The sequence below is a fragment of the Mytilus galloprovincialis genome, chromosome 14 (genome assembly GCF_965363235.1).
Source record: "Mytilus galloprovincialis chromosome 14, xbMytGall1.hap1.1, whole genome shotgun sequence".
Lineage (NCBI taxonomy): Eukaryota > Metazoa > Mollusca > Bivalvia > Mytilida > Mytilidae > Mytilus > Mytilus galloprovincialis.
Window position 1 is genome coordinate 72,518,708 of NC_134851.1, and position 25,179 is coordinate 72,543,886.

The 25,179-nt window shown below is 33.6% G+C and overlaps 1 pseudogene; it reads left to right on the top strand.

The window, feature by feature from the left end:
• The first annotated feature begins 314 nt into the window (after positions 1-314).
• Positions 315-14,954, top strand: LOC143058810 (nicotinamidase-like; annotated as a pseudogene).
• The last annotated feature ends 10,225 nt before the right edge of the window (positions 14,955-25,179 follow it).

Here is a 25,179-nt window from a genome sequence, read left to right on the forward strand (position 1 = left end):
TATGACAAGTTATAATTGACGTTTATCGAGTTTTATCTATAAATCAACTAAAAGATTTTAAAGATATCCATAGAGATGACAAGTCCTTTAACAATCCACTCACCCTTCTGTGGTAAATGGTTAACTTATAAGTATTACGTAAATCCTCTTCATACAAGATAGTTATTACTCATTCGGCAATCCTCGGTAGAATCCGCTACTCTCCTTCTATCAGGGTACGGAATTGGCCGAGTCGAGACGAATGAGTTACTTCTATCTCATCGTTATCAGATTTACCTGTTGGAGCCTCCGAGAAATTAAATGATTATGATACTTACATCCAGAAGACGTTATCAAATTAACCCACAGGAGCCTCCGATAAATTAAGTGATTGCAATACTTACATCCAAAAGAATGTAAAATTATCTAGTTACAGAATAATTTGGACATAATGATATCACCGTGCTGGTAAGAGAATTGTTTGTACATGTTTACTTTATTTTTTTCAGAATGTTCATTACTTAATGGTATTGACATGAACATAACGAATACGAGTATTGAAGAGGGTGCAAACAATGAGGTCCTACATTTCAATATACTTTATTTTTTCTTTTTTGTTTATAATTTAGAACCCCAGTGTTCTGCATTGTTTATTTTCATGTACAGTTTGCCGTTTTCTCTATTTATTTTGCCCTTAATTGTATATCTATTTGCCTACAATTATCTATTATGATAACCCCATTCGAACCCACATGGAAAGCAAACGAGATTTTTTTTTCATTTACAGCTATTTTCCTAAAGCATGTAGATGAAGACTTTGGTTAGCTTGATTGCTTTGTTTGTATATTGTACAGTTATTTGGGAAAATGTCCAATTGAATTTAAATATTATATATACAGGTTTAATTATGTCATATGTATTGTTTGGAGATGTCAATCTTAATTGCAAAGCTTGCATAAATAACTATACAAACAAAGCAAGGAAGCCTACCAAAGTTTTACTCTACATGCATTAGGAAAATAGCTGTAAAGTTTGTATTTTATTTTTTCTCGCCTGTATCTGTTAAGTTGTTCAAAAAATGAGGTTCAAAATCCAGATCACATAATGGATGTTCACTTAAACCAATGAAAACCTATCAAAGGGTCAAGTAAATTTGATGAACCAGTTAGAACAACACATTGAAATATCACCCTCGCCCCCTACCCCCTATTATAAAGGGTGAGTCCCAACCCAGGATAAAAGAGAGTTGTAACTACATGTGTGTCCATATTCAAATGCACATTAATCGTTCAAAAAAAGGGAAGGGTTCTAACCCCGGACACCCTCCCCCCAATCCCCCATTATATCCACACATAATTTGTTTCGTCTGATGGCAATGATAAAAAAAAAACACCTAAATTTGATGATTATTTACCTGTCGTGGGTGTGGTCTCAGACATGGTACATATAAAGTACATACAACGTGTTCATGGTATCTACAATTGAGAATAGAAATGGGGAATGTGCCAAAGAGACAACAACCCGACCAAAGAGCAGAAAAAAGACGAAGGCCACCAATTGGTATCAGATCTACTGAGCAAGCTAAATTGAAAGGACAAAGTACACCACGGGCAGTATTTGGATCGCCTATTTTTTCCCAAAATTATTTGTATAAATCAAATGAAGTTAGCATCGAACAAGAATTACATATATCTGTTCTCAGTATTGCAGGTGTTTTTTTCCCGTACTACGACAGAAACTAAGTTTTCACATTTAATACCGTTTATTTTCGTTGTTTCATGTCCTTTCATTTTTCAGCAATTGAGAAGAGTAGTAGCCATTATAAGATGATTTAAAAATTGTTTGTCGCTTAACGTCCAGTCGCAAATATGTCACGCATATTTATGTTTGATGCAATGATGTGATCATAATTAAATGTATGTGTGGTAAAATATTTGTGTTAAGGATTTTTTCTTTTAAAGATAATAGCTAAATTATGTAAGAGGGATTTATTTTACTCTTTCTAATTTAATTGTAGGAACTGCTTACAATTCTGCTACGATTTTGTACTACCAAGGATGTCTTTAAACTTTAGGATATGCATTTTGAGGCGTGAAATATAGAATTTCGTTTGGCCTAATTAAAAGTGTTAAACTATAAATATCATATTCTTCAATTCAAAATTGAAACGAGGCGTTTATTTACTTTTTGCCAAGTGCATTATATTGTATTTCTAACTAAATGGACATATGCTAGTATTGAAGGACCGAAATTCATTGACTTTGACGCTAGACAAATATTGTTAAATATATATTTCTCAATTTAACTGTACTTATATCATGCATATGATATTGTTCTGACAATACATTGATTGATCATATAGTGTTACCAGTATAGTATTACCTAATGATTTTGTATTCTACAGTTATTTTTAATTTTCTGCATCCATCTGTCCATTTATTCTATCGGTGTTTATGCTAATGTTTCTTATTATGTCATTTACCATGATGATTCTCTACTCTGTAAACTCCATTCAGACCCTCATTTTTGATACTGATATTCAGTTATAAAATGTGTTTAATTTTTAAAAAAGCGAAATAATTCAACAGTCAGACACCATCACAGTCTTCGTGACACAATCTCACAACTGACCAAATGGAATCAGATACAGGTATGACACCCCTCACCCATCACAGTCTTCGAGACACAATCTCACAGTGTGACCATATGGACTCAGATACATGTATGACCGCTCCCCCATCACAGTCTTCGAGACACAATCTCACAGCTGACCAAATGGAATCAGATACAGGTATGACACCCCTCACCCATCACAGTCTTCGAGACACAATCTCACAGTGTGACTATATGGACTCAGATACATGTATGACCGCTCCCCCCCCCCCAGCACAGTCTTCGAGAAACAATCTCACAGTTGATCAAATGGACTCAGTTACACGTATGACCCCTCCCCCCATCACAGTCTCCGAGACATAATCTCACAACTGACCAAATGGACTCAGATACATGTATGACCCCTCCCCCTCCCCCATCACAGTCTTCGAGACACAATCTCACAACTGACCAAATGGACTCAGATACATGTATGACCCCTCCCCCATCAAAGTATTCGAGACACAATCTCAGAGCTGACCAAATGGACTCAGTTACATGTATGACCCCTCCCCATCACAGTCTTCGAAACACAATCTCACAACTGATCAAATGGACTCAGATACATGTATGACCCCTCTCTCCATCACAGTCTCCGAGACATAATCCTCCAACTGACCAAATGGACTCAGATACATGTATGACCCCTCCCTCATCACAGTCTTCGAGACACAATCTCACAGCTGACCAAACGGACTCAGATACATGTATGACCCCTCCCCATCACAGTCCTCGTGACACAATCTCACAGCTGACCAAATGGACTCAGATACATGTATGACCCCTCCCGCTATCACAGTCTTCGATACACAATATCACAGCTGACCAAATGGACTCAGATACATGTATGACCCCTCCCCCCATCACAGTCTTCGAGAAACTGTTGTTTTTGTTGTTGGATTTCATTCAAGAAAAAGTAAGGCAAAAATAAAAATTTGATTTGCTTTAAGTTGCCTTCCTACGAATCGTAAAAAGCAGCCTCCTGGAAAAGTTCCATGTAACAACTTGTGTCATTTTTTTAAAGTCTCTGTCCTACTTTAAATTCGTTTTTTTTTAATTGTGCTTTTCCTGTACTTTTTGTATTATATAATACTAGAACGTGATCGCATTCTATTATTGAGCAAGTGTTGACAAAAAAGATTTTTGAAATTTCGTGGGCAGTATGTAAACTGAGCATGCGCGAAAGCGTATAAGACATAGATCAATAATCTTAAGTTTGTAAGTTTCTATTTCTCTCTATTTTCGATCCATCGAAGGAAGGAAATACATGTACAGGGGAAAAAGACAATCTCGGTAACGTAGGAGTTTCTTACAACATCAATAACCATTACATGTGTATGCGAATAAGATCGTTAATCAGTGATTGACAAACGGATGTTCATTTGCGTCACGTGATTCGATGTTCTGCAACAGCAAAAATAAGATATTTATAATACTTTAATGATTTAATTTGTCATAAAGGTTGATATCTCACAAAACATGCATGTTTTACCCATCGCATGTTTGCGCATGTCCCAAATAAGAAACCTCGGCCAATGTTAGTCTTCTATGTTTGTTTTTAATTTTGGTTTATTTGTTATGGAGTTTGAGTGACGTCCATTTTCGCTGAACTAGTACACTTTCTTAGTTTAGGGGGCCAGCTGAAGCCCGCATCCGGATACGAGATTTCTGGCTGTGTTGAAGACCCATTGGTGGCCTTGGACTGCTATTTTGTCGGGTTGATTTCTCTAGTACATATTCCCCATTTCAATTCTCAATTTTATTTGATTTATATGCAGGTTATCGGAAATAACATTCATCTTGCTGTTGGATTTAACATGTACAAGACAGATAGAATTATTGATTATTGATGTCCAAAACTGTTTCTTACCTGGTGGAAGTCTAGCGGTAACCGAAGGAGATCAGGTGATACCAGTAATAAACAATATCCGGTCTGAATATAAAGCAGATATTTCATTGGTGGTTTTATCACAAGACTGGCATTGCAGTGACCACATATCGTTTGCATCTTAGCATAAAGGTGCCGGTCAAGTCATTCAGCTTTCGTATGATAAATCAGGTAACAATAAAAAATATCTTACTGTAAAAGAGGGTCGAAAGATACTAAAAATACATTCAAACTCATAAGCCGAAAATAAACTCAAAACCTCATTTCCAAAACAGAAAAAGTCCAACAAATAGATAATGGTAGACAAGTTAACAAACAACATAAAACAGAAAACTGATCAACACGAACCCCACGATCTCAGGTGCACTTACAGACTCACATTTTAAATTTCAGTATCATAATTTGTAAGCAGTATTTTCTGATATCACAATAATTAATCTTGAGACGTACGACAATGGGAATAATAAACACGTAGAACGACGTACGACAATGGGAATAATAAACACGTAGAACGACGTACGACAATGGGAATAATAAACACGTAGAACGACGTACGACAATGGGAATAATAAACACGTAGAACGACGTACGACAATGGAAATAATAAACACGTAGAACGCCGTGCGACAATGGGAATAATAAACACGTAGAACGCCGTAAGACAATGGGAATAATAAACACGTAGAACGACGTATGACAATGGGAATAATGAACACGTAGAACGACGTACGACAATGGGAATAATAAACACGTAGAACGCCGTGCGACAATGGGAATAATAATTACATAGAACGACGTACGACAATGGGAATAATAAACACGTAAAACGACGTACGACAATGGGTACGACAATGGGAATAATAAACACGTAGAACGACGTACGACAATGGGAATAATAAACACGTAGAACGACGTACGACAATGGGTACGACAATGGGAATAATAAACACGTAGAACGACGTACGGCAATGGGAATAATAAACACGTAGAACGACGTACGACAATGGGTACGACAATGGGAATAATAAACACGTAGAACGACGTACGGCAATGGGAATAATAAACACGTAGAACGACGTACGGCAATGGGAATAATAAACACGTAGAACGACGTACGACAATGGGAATAATAAACACGTAGAACGACGTACGACAATGGGGATAATAAACATGTAGAACGGCGTACGACAATGGGAATAATAAACACGTAGAACGACGTACGACAATGGGAATAATAAACACTCAGAACGACGTACGACAATGGGAATAATAAACACGTAGAACGACGTACGACAATGGAAATAATAAACACGTAGAACGCCGTGCGACAATGGGAATAATAAACACGTAGAACGCCGTACGACAATGGGAATAATAAACACGTAGAACGACGTACGACAATTGGAATAATGAACACGTAGAACGACGTACGACAATGGGAATAATAAACACGTAGAACGCCGTGCGACAATGGGAATAATAATTACATAGAACGACGTACGACAATGGGAATAATAAACACGTAGAACGACGTACGACAATGGGTACGACAATGGGAATAATAAACACGTAGAACGACGTACGACAATGGGAATAATAAACACGTAGAACGACGTACGACAATGGGTACGACAATGGGAATAATAAACACGTAGAACGACGTACGACAATGGGTACGACAATGGGAATAATAAACACGTAGAACGACGTACGGCAATGGGAATAATAAACACGTAGAACGACGTACGACAATGGGTACGACAATGGGAATAATAAACACGTAGAACGACGTACGGCAATGGGAATAATAAACACGTAGAACGACGTACGATAATGGGAATAATAAACACGTAGCACGACGTACGACAATGGGAATAATAAACACGTAGAACGACGTACGACAATGGGAATAATAAACACGTAGAACGACGTACGACAATGGAAATAAAAAACACGTAGAACGACGTACGACAATGGAAATAATAAACACGTAGAACGACGTACGACAATGGGAATAATAAACACGTAGAACGACGAACGACAATGGGAATAATAAACACGTAGAACGACGTACGACAATGGGAATAATAAACACGTAGAACGACGTACGACAATGGGGATAATAAACATGTAGAACGGCGTACGACAATGGGAATAATAAACACGTAGAACGACGTACGACAATGGGAATAATAAACACGTAGAACGACGTACGACAATGGGAATAATAAACACGTAGAAATTTCTGAATTGAATTCTATAATATCTTAACAAAATATGTTTGACAATATCTAAAAAAGATAAGTCCATAAACGATTCAGTATAACACGTAAAATGTTTTTTTTTTCTTCCTTCAAACAAACAACATTTTATGTTGTTAAGGTGATACATGTACATAACACTTTAGGGAGCTGACTCTGTAAATATCAGCTTGACGTTTTGATTAAATTCTATTTATGGAAATATTAATACAATTGAGAATGGAAATGGGAAATGTGTCAAAGAGACAACAACCCGACCTCAGAAAGACAACAACAGAAGGTCACAAAGAGGTCTTCAATGCAACGAGAAATTCACGCACCCGGAGTCGTCCTTCAGCTGGCCCCTAAACACATATATATATATATACTAGTTTAGTGATAATGAACGTCATACTTAACCCCAAATTATACACAAACAAACTAAAAGTAAAAATAATGCTAGACTTACAAAGGCCAGAGGCTCATGGCTTGGGTCCGACGCAAAAATGCGGCAGGGTTAAACATGTTTATGAGATCTCAACCCTCCCCATATACTTGTCTAATGTCGAAAAGTAAACGCATAACAATACGCACATTAAAAGTCAGTTCAAGAGAAGTCCGAGTACGATGTCAGAAGATTTAACAAAAGAAAATAAACAAAATGACAATAATACATAAATAACAACAGACTACTACCAGTTAACTAACATGCATGCTCCTGACCTAAATTAAACTGATTGAAAACTTATCTCGTGATCATATGAATATCAGGCACAATCCTTCCCGTTAGGGGTTTAGTATAACACCGTCGTAACATATATGAGAAGAACATAACCCGTGTCATGCAAACAATGGTTTTTGCATGTGTTAAGTTCTGATGCAAAGACACTATAAATGAATCAATATTAAATCCAAAAAATGCCATATTTAATGACCTGACAACAGTATCATAACTTCTATATCCCTTCTTAATAAGTCTTTTTAAAAGTTTTGTTAGCTTCTTAGATGAATACTGACATCTTTGTGCTTTATAAATAATATTACCATAAAAAATTCCATGTGAAATACCTGAACGTATAAGATGTCTGCATGTTGAGCTATATTTACGAATGATGTCCTTGTACCGATGATAACATATATTTAATGTTGTTCCTAGTTTGTGATATCGAAAACCCTGGTGTAATAATGTTTTAGCAATACATAAATTTCTCTCGTTAAAAATCTAAAACGTTGTTACATACACGAGCGAATCGTACAAATTGTGATAAGGAACCGTCACTATTGATAATTAACGATAGGAAATGAAAAAAATCACCTCTATTATCATAAATTTTTATATGAAGCTTTCCGTTAATGATATAGATATCAAGATCGAGGAAAGGGCAGTGGTCATTGTTATTATTAGCTTTAAGTAAGTTCAACAGGATACATTTATTTAGTATACACTAGAACACCCCGTGATATCGCGGGTCCGTGACTGAATTAAAGTATATAACTTTGCGCAAGCCTTATTTTAGTATTAGTATTGTCATCTGATAAAGTCATGCCGATTATAAGATACACAGTTTTCTCTGTTTTCAAATCTTTCTGTTTGAACCCGTCGAACTGGAACTTATCAATTATTGGTAATATTAATTATTTGGAAAACAAAAGGTCTTGGAATGGAGTATTTTTTAATCAACAGCAATGTCCTATATATTTAGTTATAAATAAAGTTGAATTCTTCGATTCGCTGTTTTACGTCATGCCCGCTAACAAATTGAAAACTGTACCTATACGCCTTATTTTTAGTCCAGATGTTTAGTATTCGTATTGTTATCTTAGAAAGTATTACTGATTAAAATACTACAATTTAGTAGTGTCAATCCTGTGATTATGACTCGTGTATATAGCATTTTAATCCTGAATACACCGTTTGGTGGTGCGCCTGTCAGATGCGGAACGTACAGATAAGGTAATAGGTAACAGGTGAATATACTATTGGTATCGGTATCGGACTCGACCCGGAACTTCTTAATTATTGGCAATATTAATTACGTGGAAAACAAAAGGGCATGGAGTGGTGTAATTTTTAATCTACACCTTTGTACTATATTCGTTATATATAAAGTTAAATTTTTTGATTCGTCGTTTTTACGTGATGACGGCTGACAAATTGGACCTCGTAATTTTAGTATTATAGATACTGAAGTCGTCATTATTAATAGCCAATATGTCATCCAAATATCTACAAGTATTATCTAATTTTTGTATCAGATGTTGTTTCGATGGGTCTTTGCTGATTTGAGTCATAAATTGTAACTCATAGCAATACAAAAACAGGCCTACAATAATGGATGCACAGTAAGTCCCAATCGGAATTCAGATAAACTGAGGATATACGGAATCTCCAAAGCGAACAAAAATGTTATCTAGTAAACATTCAAGAGCAGATATAGTATCAAAGCATGTCTAATTAGCATAGTTGTTTTGTTTATTGCTACTAAAACATTACCTAAAAGAGTTTGAACATATGTATTCACATTCTGACTTTTTAAATGCCTGTTTACTCGCGTAGTGGTATTTCATTAGGTGTGTGAATTTGTTTTTAATAAGAATGTGAGGCAATGTGGTATACAGGGTAGAAAAATCAAAACTTTTTACAGATTCAAAATCAACAATATAAGCATGCAATTTATCAAATACTTCCAACGACTTTTTGACACTATAAAAGTAATGAATTCCACTATTTCAAAGGCCTTATTTTAACAATTTATTATTAAGTTTTTCAATAATCAAATGAGTGTTTGTCAAACTTATATATATCAAGTGAATGAATCGTTAGTGAAGTGAAGTGTAATTGTTTGGCTGGACTGTTGTTCGTATCTAAATCTTTCTTTGTTTTAGTGCCAATTCGTTGTTTTGTTTCCTCCAACGTGTGATTTCAGATTGCCATTTGAATAATTCATATCTATTTATATATTCCCTTAGGTTCCCTATGTGATGAAAACAACAGCTGCACTGAAGTGGCATACGATCTTACTCAAAACCTGTGTTTTGTTTTCCAACATGTGATTTCAGATTGCCATTTGATTATTTCATATCTATTTGTATGTTCAATTAGGTTCCCTATGTGATGAAAACAACAACTGTACTGAAGTGGCATACAATCTTACACAGCACATGTGGCCAGACCATTGTGGTATAAACACTCCATCAGCTAACTTTTCACACAACTTGACTCATGAGCCATCCGACCTTGTTGTTAGAAAAGGATATAACTGCAAGGTAAGTACTTAATAAGTTGCCCGTTAGTTCATCCTTACCAAATATCGTAAAATCACGTTTATAGGAACGAGAACATTTGAACAATCGGAATGTACCGTATCTGCAAAGTAAATGACATCATGTTTTAATAACTAGTACTTCTACAATAATTGTATGCTTCAACATACATGTTATAAACAGGTCGCGTTCAACATCAGTTTTCAATATATACATATATTATGTAGTTAGGAGACGAAACATTCAGAACTTTGTTTTACCTTTTATGTTGATGTCTTTTACGTATCTCGTTTTTATGGTAAGACACGAACACAACAAACACAGCAAGTGAAACAATAAATATTAAAGAGAAAGATAGAAACAAATAACAAACACGAAACATTCTACATCTCTTTTTCTTGTGTTACTTTAGGTAGATTCTTATTCTGCGTTTTACGACAATGGCGGTTTCCGTAATACGGAATTGCATGATAAACTCCAGGAAGACGGAATAGACGCTTTAATTATAACAGGACTGGCACGTGATTACTGTGTTTACTATACAGCAATGGATGCTAAAAAACTGGGTGTGTGTGATTTTCATTACTGATTATTGTACCGATAAGGGGAAGAAAGAGAATAAAATGAACTGCCCATCGTTTCTGAAATGTTGTCAAAACTGTTGCAAATCAATACAAATTTTAAACACTCGTGGCAAACTTAAAAATTTAAATCACAAGAATACTGAACTCCGAGGATAATTTAATCGAAAACCCCTTATCACATGGCAAAATCAAATGATAAAACACATAAAAAACGAATGGACAACAACTGTCATATTCCTGACTTGGTACAGGCATTTTTAAATGTAGAAAAGGGTGAATAGATCCTGGTTTTATAGCACTAAACCTCTCACTTGTACGACAGTCAATTCAAATTCCGTTATACTTACAATGATGCGTGAACAAAACAAACATAATAAATGAAATGTTCAAAATATGGATGCAGCAGTCATCACTGTGTTACAATTTTAAAAGAAACAATTTTACCATTTTACAAAAAAAGGACAAAATCATCTATCAATATAAAAACACATTCATTGCTTCACGTGTCTAAATGTAAGCACGTTAATAGAGATGTTTTGAATGTTCCACTGAGATTCTTTTTATTATGGTGGAGGGTCTAGATTACCGTACATTTGTTTATTTCGTTTGAATTATTTTACATTTGTCATTTTGGGAACTTAATTATCAATACTATGCAGTATTGGGTTTGATGATATTTGAAGTTCATACTGTGCCCTTTAGTTATACAATTTTATGTAACTTAGTCGTTTATTCTAATGTCCATGTTTTCTGTCATCTGCAGGATATGAAACATACGTTGTTTTAGATGCGACAAGACCAGTTACCAAGGAAACCGGAGATTCTGCAGTAGCTGATATGAAAAGCAAAGGTAACATAAAGTGCTAAACAAGATTTGATAAATGCATTATGTGTTGAATATATATTTTATTTGTTTAGGGGGCAGCTGAAGGACGCCTCTGGGTGCTTGAATTTCTCGCTGCATTGAAGACCTATTGGTTACCTTCTACTGTTTTCTGTTCTATGGTAGGGTTGTAGTCTCTTTGACACATTCCCATTTCCATTCTCAATTAGATATCTTCTAGTGAATGCACCGGTTCTACAATACCATTGCATGTGCCTTATCAGATAAATAAGGGCAACAGTAGTATACCGATGTACAAAAGACATAAATCGATTGAGATAAAACAGGTCCGGGTTATAAACTAAAACTGTGGGAAACACATCAACTCATCGCAGATACCACAATTGAAATTTTGTATTTGCGTCAGACGCGCGTGTTTCGTCTACAACACTATCAGTGACGCTCAAATCCCCAAAAATGTAAAAACAAAAGCTAAACAAAGTACGAAGTTGAAGCACATGTAGGACCAAAGTTTTGCCAAATACAGATAAGGCAATCTATTCCTATATGGATCATCACAGTGCGTTATACTTTGTGTGGTCCTTAGAATAAGTTAACTGAATATGTACGGTTGAGTGGTAGGAGGATATTCTTAACGAATCGATTGAATTTTAATTATTTGGATTAATTTTAATTGCCCACTTATGGGCAAAATGTTTTCTGGTCAGTGCGTCCATTCGTCTTTCAGTCCGTCCGTTCGTCTGTCTGTTCCGCTTCAGGTTAAAGTTTTGGTTAAAGTTTTTGGTCGAGGTAGTTGTTGATGAAGTTAAAGTTTAATCAACTTGAAACTTAGTACAAATGTTCCCTTTGATATGATATTTCTAATTGTAATGCCAAATTAGAGAATTTCCCCTCATTTTCTCGGTCCACTGACCATAGAAAATGATAACGCCGACGGAGCATCCGTGTACTGGGAATACATTATTGTTCTTTCTGTATCATTATTGTATAATGTTATAAAATATTTTGGCGAAGACGACTCACTTACAAACATAAGAGAGTGCTACATGACTATATTTTTAATATTTAAATGAATTAATATAGAGAAACATGAGAAAGGAAAACAGGGATAACCGAACATTTAGGCAGTGGAATGGATCACGAAAACAAACTACATTCTACTTTATTTTCTATTCTTTATATCTTAGCACCTCGTTATTTACTACTTTGTATTTCGTTTTCGTCGATTATTCTCTATTCTCAATTCTGTTAACTCTTCCAGACCATTTTATATCAATCAATAATTGTGTACATTTTTATCTTTAGGTCTGAAATGGCATTCTTAAGCCTTTTTAACCTGTTTTTTTAAATTTCGTTCTTATGGTGTCATTTTTTACCACTGTTCCACGTTTGGAGAGGTTTGGGATCCAGCTAACATGTTTTACTCCGCAATCATTATGTATGTATGTGTCTGTACCAAGTCAGGAGCCTGTTATTCAGTGGTTGTGGTTTGTTTATGTGTTTCATATTTATTTTTCGTTCATTTTTTGTACATAAATGAGGCCGTTAGTTTTCTCGTTTGAATTGTTTTACATTGTCATTTCGGGGCTTTTTATAGCTGATTATGCGGTATGGGTTTCGCACATTGTTGAAGGGCGTGCGGTGACATATAATTGTTAATTTCTGTGTCATTTTGGTCTATTGTGGAGAGTTGTCCAATTAGCAATCATACCACATCTTCTTTTATTTTTATTTATAGCAGCCCTTATTCTGATATCGATGACACACTCTTTAAACATGGCCAAACATTATTTCTTTATGCAACTAGCACTATAGGCAAGTGACTACACTATATAACATGTCTCAATAAGAGCACCCAAACTTTGTACTTGCTTTGGAAAAGAGTTATCTACCATCAGTAAGGAACGACCATATAACTTTACAGGGGGAGGAGTTATGTTTTTTCTTTATAAAAAATAGTCACAATTTGATGAAAAAAAAGTAATCTGGTCAGCAGATGACAAAAAAAAATTATGCTTGGAGACTTCATCAATACCTTATTGTGTTTTACTTTGAAAAAAAAATAGAAAAACTGAGCTTAGCTTAAAGTGTTCTGTGAAAAAAATATACACCCCTTGAAATGAAATGGTTGCTCCCTTAACATTATGTTTGATCAATTAAGTTGTTATGACGTTGAAAATATGTAAGAATCGATGTTTTTTTGCTGTTTCTCTCTTTCTGAATGACCGGTATGCTTTGATTTTTTTACTAGAGTAACATTGTTAAATTCATTTATTCATTAAATTAGGTTTCATGTTTATGTTTCAGGTATTCAGATAATCGAATCACCCGATGTAGCTGGGGTAATTGCACAGCTGACCAGTGATGCGAAATATTTAAATTCAACGTCTATATTGATGATTTCTATAATTCTATGTTTATTTAAGTGTTTGATAGGCATGTAATGAGTTTTCTATCTTTTTTATGCAGTAAATTGTAAAATTTAAAGCCTTCATAAACTTATTTCAAATAGAAGTTGACCCGGGAACGGACGAGACGTTTTTGACATAAACCCGGACCATCAATTGTCTTGTCTACTCATACATTTGTGACGTATAATAAAGTCTGAGAAGAAGCTACAAAGTAGAAAAATTCATGTTTACCACTGTAAATCTTGTAGCAACAGTACTTGTTTTGATGGTTGCAAATTAGGTTTTCTGGCGACGGGTCTCCGATAGATGCCGTCGGAGCTTTACATACAATAGTGGTTTCTCAATTTTCAAGAAACTGACAGAAAACACAGTCTAATCATTTCTTTAAAATCTTTCAAAGCATCAATTAAGAATTGATGTCATTAAAATTTGTGACGTTATCCAAACAAAATAAACGATACAAACGATGTTGCATTAAAATATGTAATGTAGAATGACAATGTAATTATTTTCAAGCATTTATATGAACAAGTGAGATCATTGATGTTAGTCTATAAATCATTTATATGAACAAGTGAGATCATTGATGTTAGTCTATAAATCATTTATATGAACAAGTGAGATCATTGATGTTAGTCTATAAATCATTTATATGAACAAGTGAGATCATTGATGTTAGTCTATAAATCATGTATATGAACAAGTGAGATCATTGATGTTAGTCTATAAATCATTTATATGAACAAGTGAGATCATTGATGTTAGTCTATCAATCATTTATATGAACAAGTGAAATCATTGATGTTAGTCTATCAATCATTTATATGAACAAGTGAGATCATTGATGTTAGTCTATAAATCATTTATATGAACAAGTGAGATCATTGATGTTAGTCTATAAATCATTTATATGAACAAGTGAGATCATTGATGTTAGTCTATAAATCATTTATATGAACAAGTGAGATCATTGATGTTAGTCTATAAATCATTTATATGTACAAGTAAGATCATTGATGTTAGTCTATAAATCATTTACCTCAAGATCACCGCATTTGATTCCAAACAAGTACTATATAGAATTAAACTGGTTCCTTGTATTTTATCTGATTATCTCTACCAGTGACTGGTAACGAGTGTGACTCAGATGCCCGTATGTTCCAAGAGAGATAACAAGCTTACACAGAAAACACCAAAACAATTTACCTTTACATGTAAAATACATTTGTCATGTAAGATCTTTGCTTGCTGCGTGTACAACAGTGTTAAACAATTGATAATTTAAAGGAATATTACAGGAATAAGTACCAATTAAAATATTGTTTTGATTTCAATTGAAAAAAAACTTTTCATAAAGTGAAAGAACGAAAACACGGAACTAAAAACTAGTAAGGGAACGTTTCTGATTAAATGGTAAAAACCAAGAGATCAAACACATAAAATAAAGCAAAACAACGTTCACATTCCTGAAAATGTTGTAACAATCCAAGTGTTATAGATAGCTAAACATATCACTATAATTATTGTTTATACGCTAAACACACAGAAACCTTACGATAAAAACAAATATCAACAGAAGGTTTTTCTAAACGATAAAATATTGAAAAAAAATGCGTTTATTATCTATATACCTCTTGATTTCTAAGGTCACATAATTTAACATTTCACGCAGACATAGATAAACACAAAAGTAAAACGTAAGCAGTACATTGATAAAATTACCAAGAATTAGTATGGGAACAAAGAAATTATAGAATAGTCATCTATTTCCATTTCAAAAATAAACACCAGTTAGATTTTTTTGGCAATGGCTGCATATAATTTGTTCGAAACAAGTTGGTTGTCTGTAGCAGCTTGATCCGTTGTCACAATTTCTGATGAAATATCCTCTAAACAGCTGTGCGAAAAACCATGATGTTCAAAATTTAGATCCATGATTTTTATCAAAATGTAGTACGACTTTAAAATATAGTTTTACTTTAGATAGTGCTATTTTCATTTTATAGACGTATATCAATGTTTTTGTCCGATCAGAGAATGAGAATATTTTCTAACATATCAAGCGCAAATGTGTTACATTAACGTTTTTGTTTCCAATAGGGATTAGTTAACATTTACAGTGTAAATGTTAAGTCATAAGATGTATTTACGTAGGTTTTATTCATATTTTAAATTGAATAAATGTCATTGTTTGCGTCCAAACTTAAAAGAAGTACAAAAAGATATAACTAAGGGAGATAATTTTCTACTTCCGGTTCAAAAGATGTTACTTCCGGTATTGTTTTATAGTTTACTTGACCCTGCTTAACCGAACACTTTCCCATATAAGAGTTATCTCCCCGAACACTGTTTTCCTTGTTATCGTTTAATATTCGCAACCGTATAAGAAACCGACAAATTTATTTTACCAAATTGCTCGTTATATCTCAGAATAAATTGATCAATTTTGACCGAAGCTATCCGGAGACTCCATACGAGAGTTATTTCCCCTTTTTTATTTGATATAAGTGAAATGTATTTGATTTGATTTGAGGTCCACGGTTCCAAAAAATGAAAATGAGGTAAAGGTCAAAGGTTAAGGTCATGTACAAAAAAATGATTTTGGCTTGTTATCTCTCATTTTCAGAAAACTTATAAGATATCGACAAAATATTCTCGTTATATCCTCAGGATAAATTGATCAATTTTTACCGAAGCTATCCAGAGACTCCATACGAGAGTTATTTCCCCTTTTTTATTTGATATAAGTGAAATGTATATCTAACTAGAAAACCATAAGTGATATAGGCCTAGGGTCTTGATTTGAGGTCCATGGTTCCAAAAAATGAAAATGATGTAAAGGTCAAAGGACAAGGTCATGTACAAAAATTTGATTTTGGCTTGTTATCTCTCATTTTCAGAAAACTTATAAGATATCGACGAAATATTTTCACACAATTGTTAGTTGCGACATGTTGCACCACATAAATTTTAGTCGAAAGGGAACGTAATCCTTGATGCGAGTTTTCCCCCCTTTAATATCTAATATCAGTCGTATGGTAATATATCTCATTAAAAATATAAAGTAGAGACCTAGAGCCTTTTGATTTGAGGTTCTTGGTTGAAGACCTTGAAATTGAGCTCAAGGTCATATGTAAATTTAACGTTCTAGATTTTGACCTTTGCTTTTACCTCATTTGTATTTTTGATAAAGCTATGGGACTTTTTGCATTAAGTTGCAAGCAATATGACCTTGAAAAAGCTAACCGGAAGTGATCTTTTGTAAACCGGAAGTAGCTATTTTTTTATAAATTATTGTTAAAGTATGTTTAATCATATTTTTTTTGGAATCAGCGTCAAGTATCTTTTGAACTGGAAGTAGAACATTATCTCCCTTAGTTATATCTTTTTGTTTTTGTATATTTTTGAAACTAGCGTACATTAAGCTGTCATTTGACGCTGAAATTGATATTCAAAACCAAATTTTGATATTTTTCATATCAAAATAGATCCTTACTGGTGGAAAGACCTTCAATTGGTCTCTGAACAATTGGTTTTTAATTATTATTTTTTTCTTCCGTCAACATTTGTTTTCCTTCGCTGATTTGTTTCGTAAGATGTCGCTTAGACATATGGTATGTGATAACGAACAGTTTATACGCTTTTGAAAATGACACCGCATAACCTAAATCTTTTCCATGTAAGAGTTACCTCCCCAAACACTATTTTTCTTGTTATTACTTATACGTCCAACCCGTATTCCAAACCGAAAAAAATATTTTACCAAATTGCTCGTTATATTCTCAGGATGATTGGATTTATTCTGATTGAAGCTATGCGGTGATTCCTTATGAGAGTTATTCCCCCTTATGTATTTGATATAAGTGATATGCATTTTTAACTGGTAAACCATAAGTGATAGAGACCTAGGGTCTTTTGATTTGAGATCCTTAGTCCAAAAAACTGAAAAATAGGTCAATGTCAAAGGTCGAGGTCATATTCTAAATTTTGATCTTAACTTGTTTTCACTTATTTTTATAAACCTTATAAGATTACGCAAATTATTTTTACTAAATTGTTAGATGCGACATGTCGTTACATGTACATTTTAGTTGAGAGGGTGCGTAGACAATACATGGGAGTTTTTGCCCATCTTATATTTAAAAGTAAAGTGATGTAACTCATTAGCAATACATATTAGAGACCTGTGATCTTTTGATTTGATGTCTTTGGTTTATGACTATGAATTTGAGGTCAAGGTCATCGGTTGATTTGACGTTCTAGATTTTGACATTTGCTTTAAATTCATATTGATGCATCTTAAAGCAATCGGAACTGACATTTTAAACTTAGTTTTGCTGTTTTCCTATGAAAATATATCCTTACTGGTAGAAAGACCTTCAATTGTTTTTTTGAACAATTGTTTTTAAATTAGCATTTTTTTTCTTCTGCCCAACTTTTTTTTCCTTTGCTGTTTTTGTTTTGTTTCGCAAGATGTCGCTTAGTTATATGATATATGATATTGAACAATTATACCCTTTTCAAACCAAAATATTTTCAATGTAAGAGTTATCTCCCCGAACACTGTTTTTCTTGTTATTACTTATATGTCACAACCGTATAAGAAACCGATAAATTCATTATCTCGTTATATCCTCTTCATGAATTGATTATGATCATTAGTCCATAAAGATGAAAATTAGGTCGAGGTCAAAGGTCAAGGTCATATTCTTAATTTTGATTTTGGCTTATTTTTATACATAGACACTACGGGATCATGCATTTACCCTGCAGATTCATGTTTTATGTATGATTTTAAACGAAGTGAAATAAAACATCCTATCAAACTTAACATTCAACTGCGTTTAACAAAGCTTATTTGTTGAGCCTTTTACAATCTAATCAATAACTTATCACAATAAAATGGTGTGAATCCATGAACATACAATGTCATGATGTTATTTGCAGAAACACGCAATGTTCACTTACGTACGGACGTGTCTTACTAAATAGACAGTTTTTTTTCGACGTATGTATTTTGTTTACTAAAACTAACTCAGTGTAATTACATTAACTGACTTGACAGCAACATGCTTCATGTAAGTGTGTATAAATAAAGATAGCTAAATACAAAATGGCAAACATAGACAATAACACAAAAGGTACTGGAACACCAGAAATCGCAGTAGTTTGTGCTTCGCAAGTAACACCTTATAATTGATTGTGAGTGTAATACGTTTATTTCCAGAACATGTTTGTCATGAAATGCTATGAACATGATGTTCAATCAACTATCCTATTGTTGTAAAATTTGTTATTGTTCAAACACTACTTGAAACTTCCAAGGAATCACAATAATTCTCTCTCTGGTTTGCAATATTTTGCTGACGTGCTTTTTTACCCTCGGTTTAAAGTTTGAAGTTGATCCGTAACGTTTCTGGTCGTACAGTCGTCCTTTGATCATTTACAACACAAATTAGTCTAGTCTTTTTTGCACATAGTCGTGCTTTGACCTTGCAGCCGAGCATGATAAGCCAAATTATTACTGTTGTCAAACTAACGACTATGATATATATTGCAATCTCGATGCCAGAATAATAGACCTACAGAAAAACATGTAATAATTGAGGAAAAAACTTCATAAAAATTTACAAATATATTTTTCAACATATTGAATAAATACTTCGATTTCCCTGTCTATTCACTAATTAGTTTGGTAAATTTAAAAAAAAAGCCACAGAAATTAGGCGATGAGTGTCAATTAGAAAACTCTCCACCAGAGTCAAACTGACACAGAAGTTTAAATTCATAGGTCACCATGCGTCATCTATCAATGATCAAAACAGAGGAAGAGATTACTACACAATGTCTGCATTTCTTATGTGTCGAGTATTGCTATGTATAAAAAGATACCAATGAAACATTCCAACTAATCTGTCCAGTGTCAAACAAAGAAAATCACAAGAAGTAAACATCAGTATTCCAAACACAACATCAACTCTGAAAGACTTACATTGACATATAATGGTTTACTTTTATAAATTGTAAATTGGATGGAGAGTTGTCTCATTGGCACTCATATCACATCTTCCTATATCTATTAGAATCACTCACCCTACCAAATTGGTGGTGCGTCGGAAGTCTTAACAGACCCGTCGTGTCCTTTACAATATATAAATTAGTATTTTAAATGATAAGGCATCACACAATTATATTATCAGGATTATGATTATCACACATTATTTTAACGCTCAGACATTGTACGACATCACCAAATTAATAAAACATCGAGCAAGTACATTCTCTAACCTTGAAACTTGACCAAGTACGAAATTTTGAATTAAAGCGTTTTTCATGGCAGCGGATAAACAAGACCGTTACCGGTATAAACAACAGAGAATTTGAAAAAAATTAAAGGCATAAAGAAAGAAAAACACTTAAAACTGAAGCAAGTGCAACATAACCCCATTAGAATCAAAACTCATATGATCTTATATGTTCCGTTATGGTAGACAGACCCTGTAAAAATAAATCCATGTAATAAGTAAAATTATGTAAGTCACATTCGTGAAAAAAAAAGGTCAAGATCTAGGTAACGACTGCTGCAGCATATCCGTCTTTTGACTGTAAAATAGATATTCAATATCAGAGGGACAAAAGATACTAGAGTGACATTCAAACTCAAAGTTCGAAAATGCAATTACAATGCCATGGCTCATAAAAGACAACCGGACAAATAATTAACCACACGACACAACAAAGAAAACTTAAGACTATGCAACACGAACCACACCAAATACTGTTGGTGATCCGGGTGGGTAAGCAGATCCTGCCTAATATGTGGCACCCGTATTTATCGTTTAGTTTTGTAATCATACATATTTCAAGTAACAATTAATTATATTTAAAATTTATATTTATAACAAAATCGCAAACAAATTACATCTAAAATAATTGCTGTACTTTACTTCTTTGTATTCATTTTACTCCTGAATTCGTTTGTTTTGTGTTAATATCATCCAATTTGAAAAGTCGTGAATAAACAAATATTAAACTATCAATTGGAGATTTTAATCTTGTTATTATTTTATCAATTATTTTACTCTTTCATTACACACAATCCATAGTATGTAAAGACCATTTAGAATAAACAGTCAACGTATTTGATATCAATTTAAATGTTATGTTTTGTCCAATGACAGTTAATTCTATATGCTCACACTGAATCTGTATTCGCAACTTTTAACTTACTAGTCTGCTGTTTAGTGCGAATCTATTAAATTAAATTTACTCTGTGACTGGAAGCATACTGCAATACACATTTGCAGTCGTACTCGGTGTCAAGAAGTCTAATTTTTGAACCTGTGCATTTGCCTGAACATGATTGTCGGTGATCCAAATATGGACATTTGAAGAAACATTCTAGATACAGATAAAAATAAAAGATCAACAGAACATGATAAAAATAGACAGGTCAAACAAAGTAGAATGTACGGATGTGTTCAGCATTGTGTCAGTTTATAACACAGAACATACAACATTATCTATCTTCTTATGTATACGAAACGCGCGTCTGGCGTACTAAATTATAATCCTGGTACCTTTGATAACTATTTACACCACTGGGTCGATGCCACTGCTGGTGGACGTTTCGTCCCCGAGGGTATCACCAGCCCAGTAGTCAACATTTCGGTGTTGACATGAATATCAATAATGTGGTCATTTTTATAAATTTGCTGTTTACAAAACTTTGAATTATACATTGTATTATCGGGGCCTTTTATAGCTGACTATGCGGTATGTGCTTTGGTCATTATTAAAGACCGTACGGTGACCTATAGTTGCTAATGTCTGTGTCATTTTGGTCTTTTGTAGACAATATAAAGCGCGTCCAGTTGTTACGTTCTTTATAATATTTCAAAAAGAAAATGAGATAATATGAAGAGGTCTATTCTTTGATCCTCTTTACTTCCGTTTACTTTTTTCATCATGTCATAGTTTGTTTACAAATATGTCGAAACATATATCATATATATTCAGACAGAGAGTAAATCGATTTACTCAGCTAATATATTTTTTTGAGTGTTGTGTTTTAATATATTACATAATAGAATACAAATGTAAACTGGAATCAAAATTAGTCTTGGTAGGTACACATATGTTTTTTGTTCAAATTTTATGCCCCAGAAAACAATTTAATTTTTTGAAAAGAATTTGCTTAAGGAGGCTCGAGTGTATAAATATTTCAGAAAATAATATAAACATTTATTTTTCATTAAATTTTTTATTAATAACCTTTATTAGATGTTACTTTATCGTGTGGTATAAAAACCATTAAAAAATATCCATTTGTGTTGGCCCCAGGTGACTTTTAAAATGTATATATCATTCAAAAACCTCAAAAGTATCTCTCTTTGGTGCAACAATGCCATTTATCGGTGACCTATATTTTGTTTTATTATAATTTACAAATAAGCTGTACTTAAACTAAATTATTGTAAAATGAGAGCGATATCTGTAATTTAGTTCTTTTTTTTATTTCTATATAACCTTTATTTCTCCTATGAGTTCAACTAAAAAAAAGTACCTTTACACAAATGTATCCTTCTTTCGAAGGCAGATTGTGAGCGTTAATGAACGGTGACCCCATGTTTTTAATTTAATTTTTTTTATAAAGTATCAGATAAAGTTCGTCAACAGAAAGATAAAGCAAAATCCTATATCAAAAATACAAATTTGACTAAGACCCGCGAGCCCCCTTACATTGGTAAATAACCTTTTCTGAGCTAACAAATCTTATACGAAAAGACCAAAGGGATATCATATACTTAGCACTACTATGATAGCTTTTGTATATGTGTAATGAACGGAAGTAACCAAGCCATAACTTTATACCCAGATGATAACCCATTTGAGAGGTCTCTCGTGCAAGAAAAAAAGCATAATAGTGCCCCTCGTGCAAGTCACTTCCCGTATTTCCGGTATTGTTTGTTTATTTTCTATTTTGGCGTCATATATTTTTTATTATGACGTCAAAATGTTACGGAACTTTTATAATGTCCAGTAATTACGGACACATTGCGATGCGATGTTTTGGATCGAGTGGTAAATTTATTTGTACAGAACCAGCTGTTGTGTATTTGTTTGATTCATATTTTGATTTCTTCAGACATAAATTTTTGTTTTAGTAATTTCTTTTGTTTAATTGCCTTACATAAGATAATTGTTAGAAGTATATGATAAAGCGATTAATACATGGCTTTTTTCCCTATTGGCTCGGGTATCATTCCTTGACCCATATCAGCACATTGACTACGTCTCGGGATAATATTGAGGTCTCGGGATGATATCTGGACCGATATGAAAAAGGCTATGTATGAATCTCTATATAATGGCCCAAACATTTTACATTATATCGTAGTGAAAAATACCAAAGAGTCCGAAAATATGGCACAAATTCCAAAACCTCGTCTAAGTACATCCTTAAGTAAGGATGTAGTTCATAAACAGAATGGTGCATATGTTTACACCTATATCAGTTTTTATAAACCATACTAATTGTCTGTGGTTATTTTCACAGTTAGTAATTTTATTGTAAAGGACGAAGGTACATTTATATATCTGAGTTGTCTCCCTTTTCACGATTAAAAATATCATCTTAATCTAAAACAAGTTAAAAAGAAAAATGTTAAAATTGAGAATGGAAATGGGGAATGTGCCAAAGAGACAACAACCCGACCATAGAAAGAAACAACAGCAGAGGGTCACCAACAGGTCTTCACATGTAGCGAGAAATTCCCGCACCCGGAGGCGTCCTTCAGCTGGCCCCTAAACAAATATATACTAGTTCAGTGATAATGAACGCCATATTAATTTCCAATTTGTACACAAGAAACTAAAATTAAAATAATACAAGACTAACAATAGCCAGAGGCTCCTGACTTGGGACAGGCGCAAAAATGCGGCGGGGTTAAACATGTTTATGAGATCTCAACCCTCCCCCTATACCTCTAGTTAGCATTTATTTAAAAAAAAAATATGTTGATGAGGAAGAAAAGAAATAATAACAGCAGAGGAAACAAACTGTCATTAGAAGAAACGATTACAATAACCCGGACAAAATGGAGAACGACTATCAACAAACAGCATTTAAAGACACAGTTCTTGACTTTAACCTGATGGAACAACGATGTAGCAGAATAAAGAGAAGCTAAAGATACCAATAGGACATACAATATCATAGATCGAAAATAAGCTGTCAACGCCATGTCTACAAAAGAAAAAAAGACAAGCAGATACATATTAGTACAAATGACACAACATAGGAAACAACATACATATTAACACGAACCCTACCAAAAACTGGGGGTGATAGCAGGTGCTCCGGAAGAGAAAGCAGATCCAGAACGGAATTCACACTTACTTCAATTGTACCTTTCGTCGTCACAGACACGAACAGAATGTAAACATTCTATTGAACGTCTCATTTGGGTAGTTTGAGTAAAGTTTATTTGTATCGATCTTTATTTTATTTAAAATGATTAATTTGTTTTTCAACGTAAATACTATATGGATGTTACAATGAATGTTACAATGGATGTTACAATAGATGTTAAGATGGGTGTTACAATAGATGTCAGTAAGCTTAAAGCCACCTTTGAGTTAACTGAGCACAATACACAACGGTAGGTTTTAAGTAGTCCCATTTTTGACAAATCGCAATAAACTTACCATATTTTCTGATTAAATATTGCTTTGTATTTCGCATGCAGTTATATTATGAAGTTCAGTAATTATTCCATCCCCGATAATCTTTTAATTTTACATGATTTTTTCGTTGTTTGTTGGATAGTAACCAGCAGTAGCTATAATCATATGAAACAAATAACACTGCATTTACACCTTTATTCTTAATTTTGGATCGAAGATGTTGGACATTGACTTTCTGATAAAACATTATCAGTAAGTTATCACATATCGAACACATTATCTTCAATTTCAGTTCTTTTTATATAGTTTTGGTGCAACTTTAATTTGTGCAGGGGTAAAAGATAAAAAAAAAAGATAAAGACATTTTGATTTTTTGAAATTGCATATATTGGTGATACGAAGAACTCGACAATATTTTTTTTGAGACACAACTATGACTTCGAAGAATCGATAAATTACTAATAATTAATCTGACAATATAATTAATCTATTATCTATCTTTTACCTTAATGGTAGTCAGGAAAACATTTTTTGTAAGGTGTTTTCGTTGTATGTAAAAATAAAATAGCACATAGAAAACTCGGTATATATCTTTGTCTGAACAGTGGTTAATTTCATTTCAACGGAA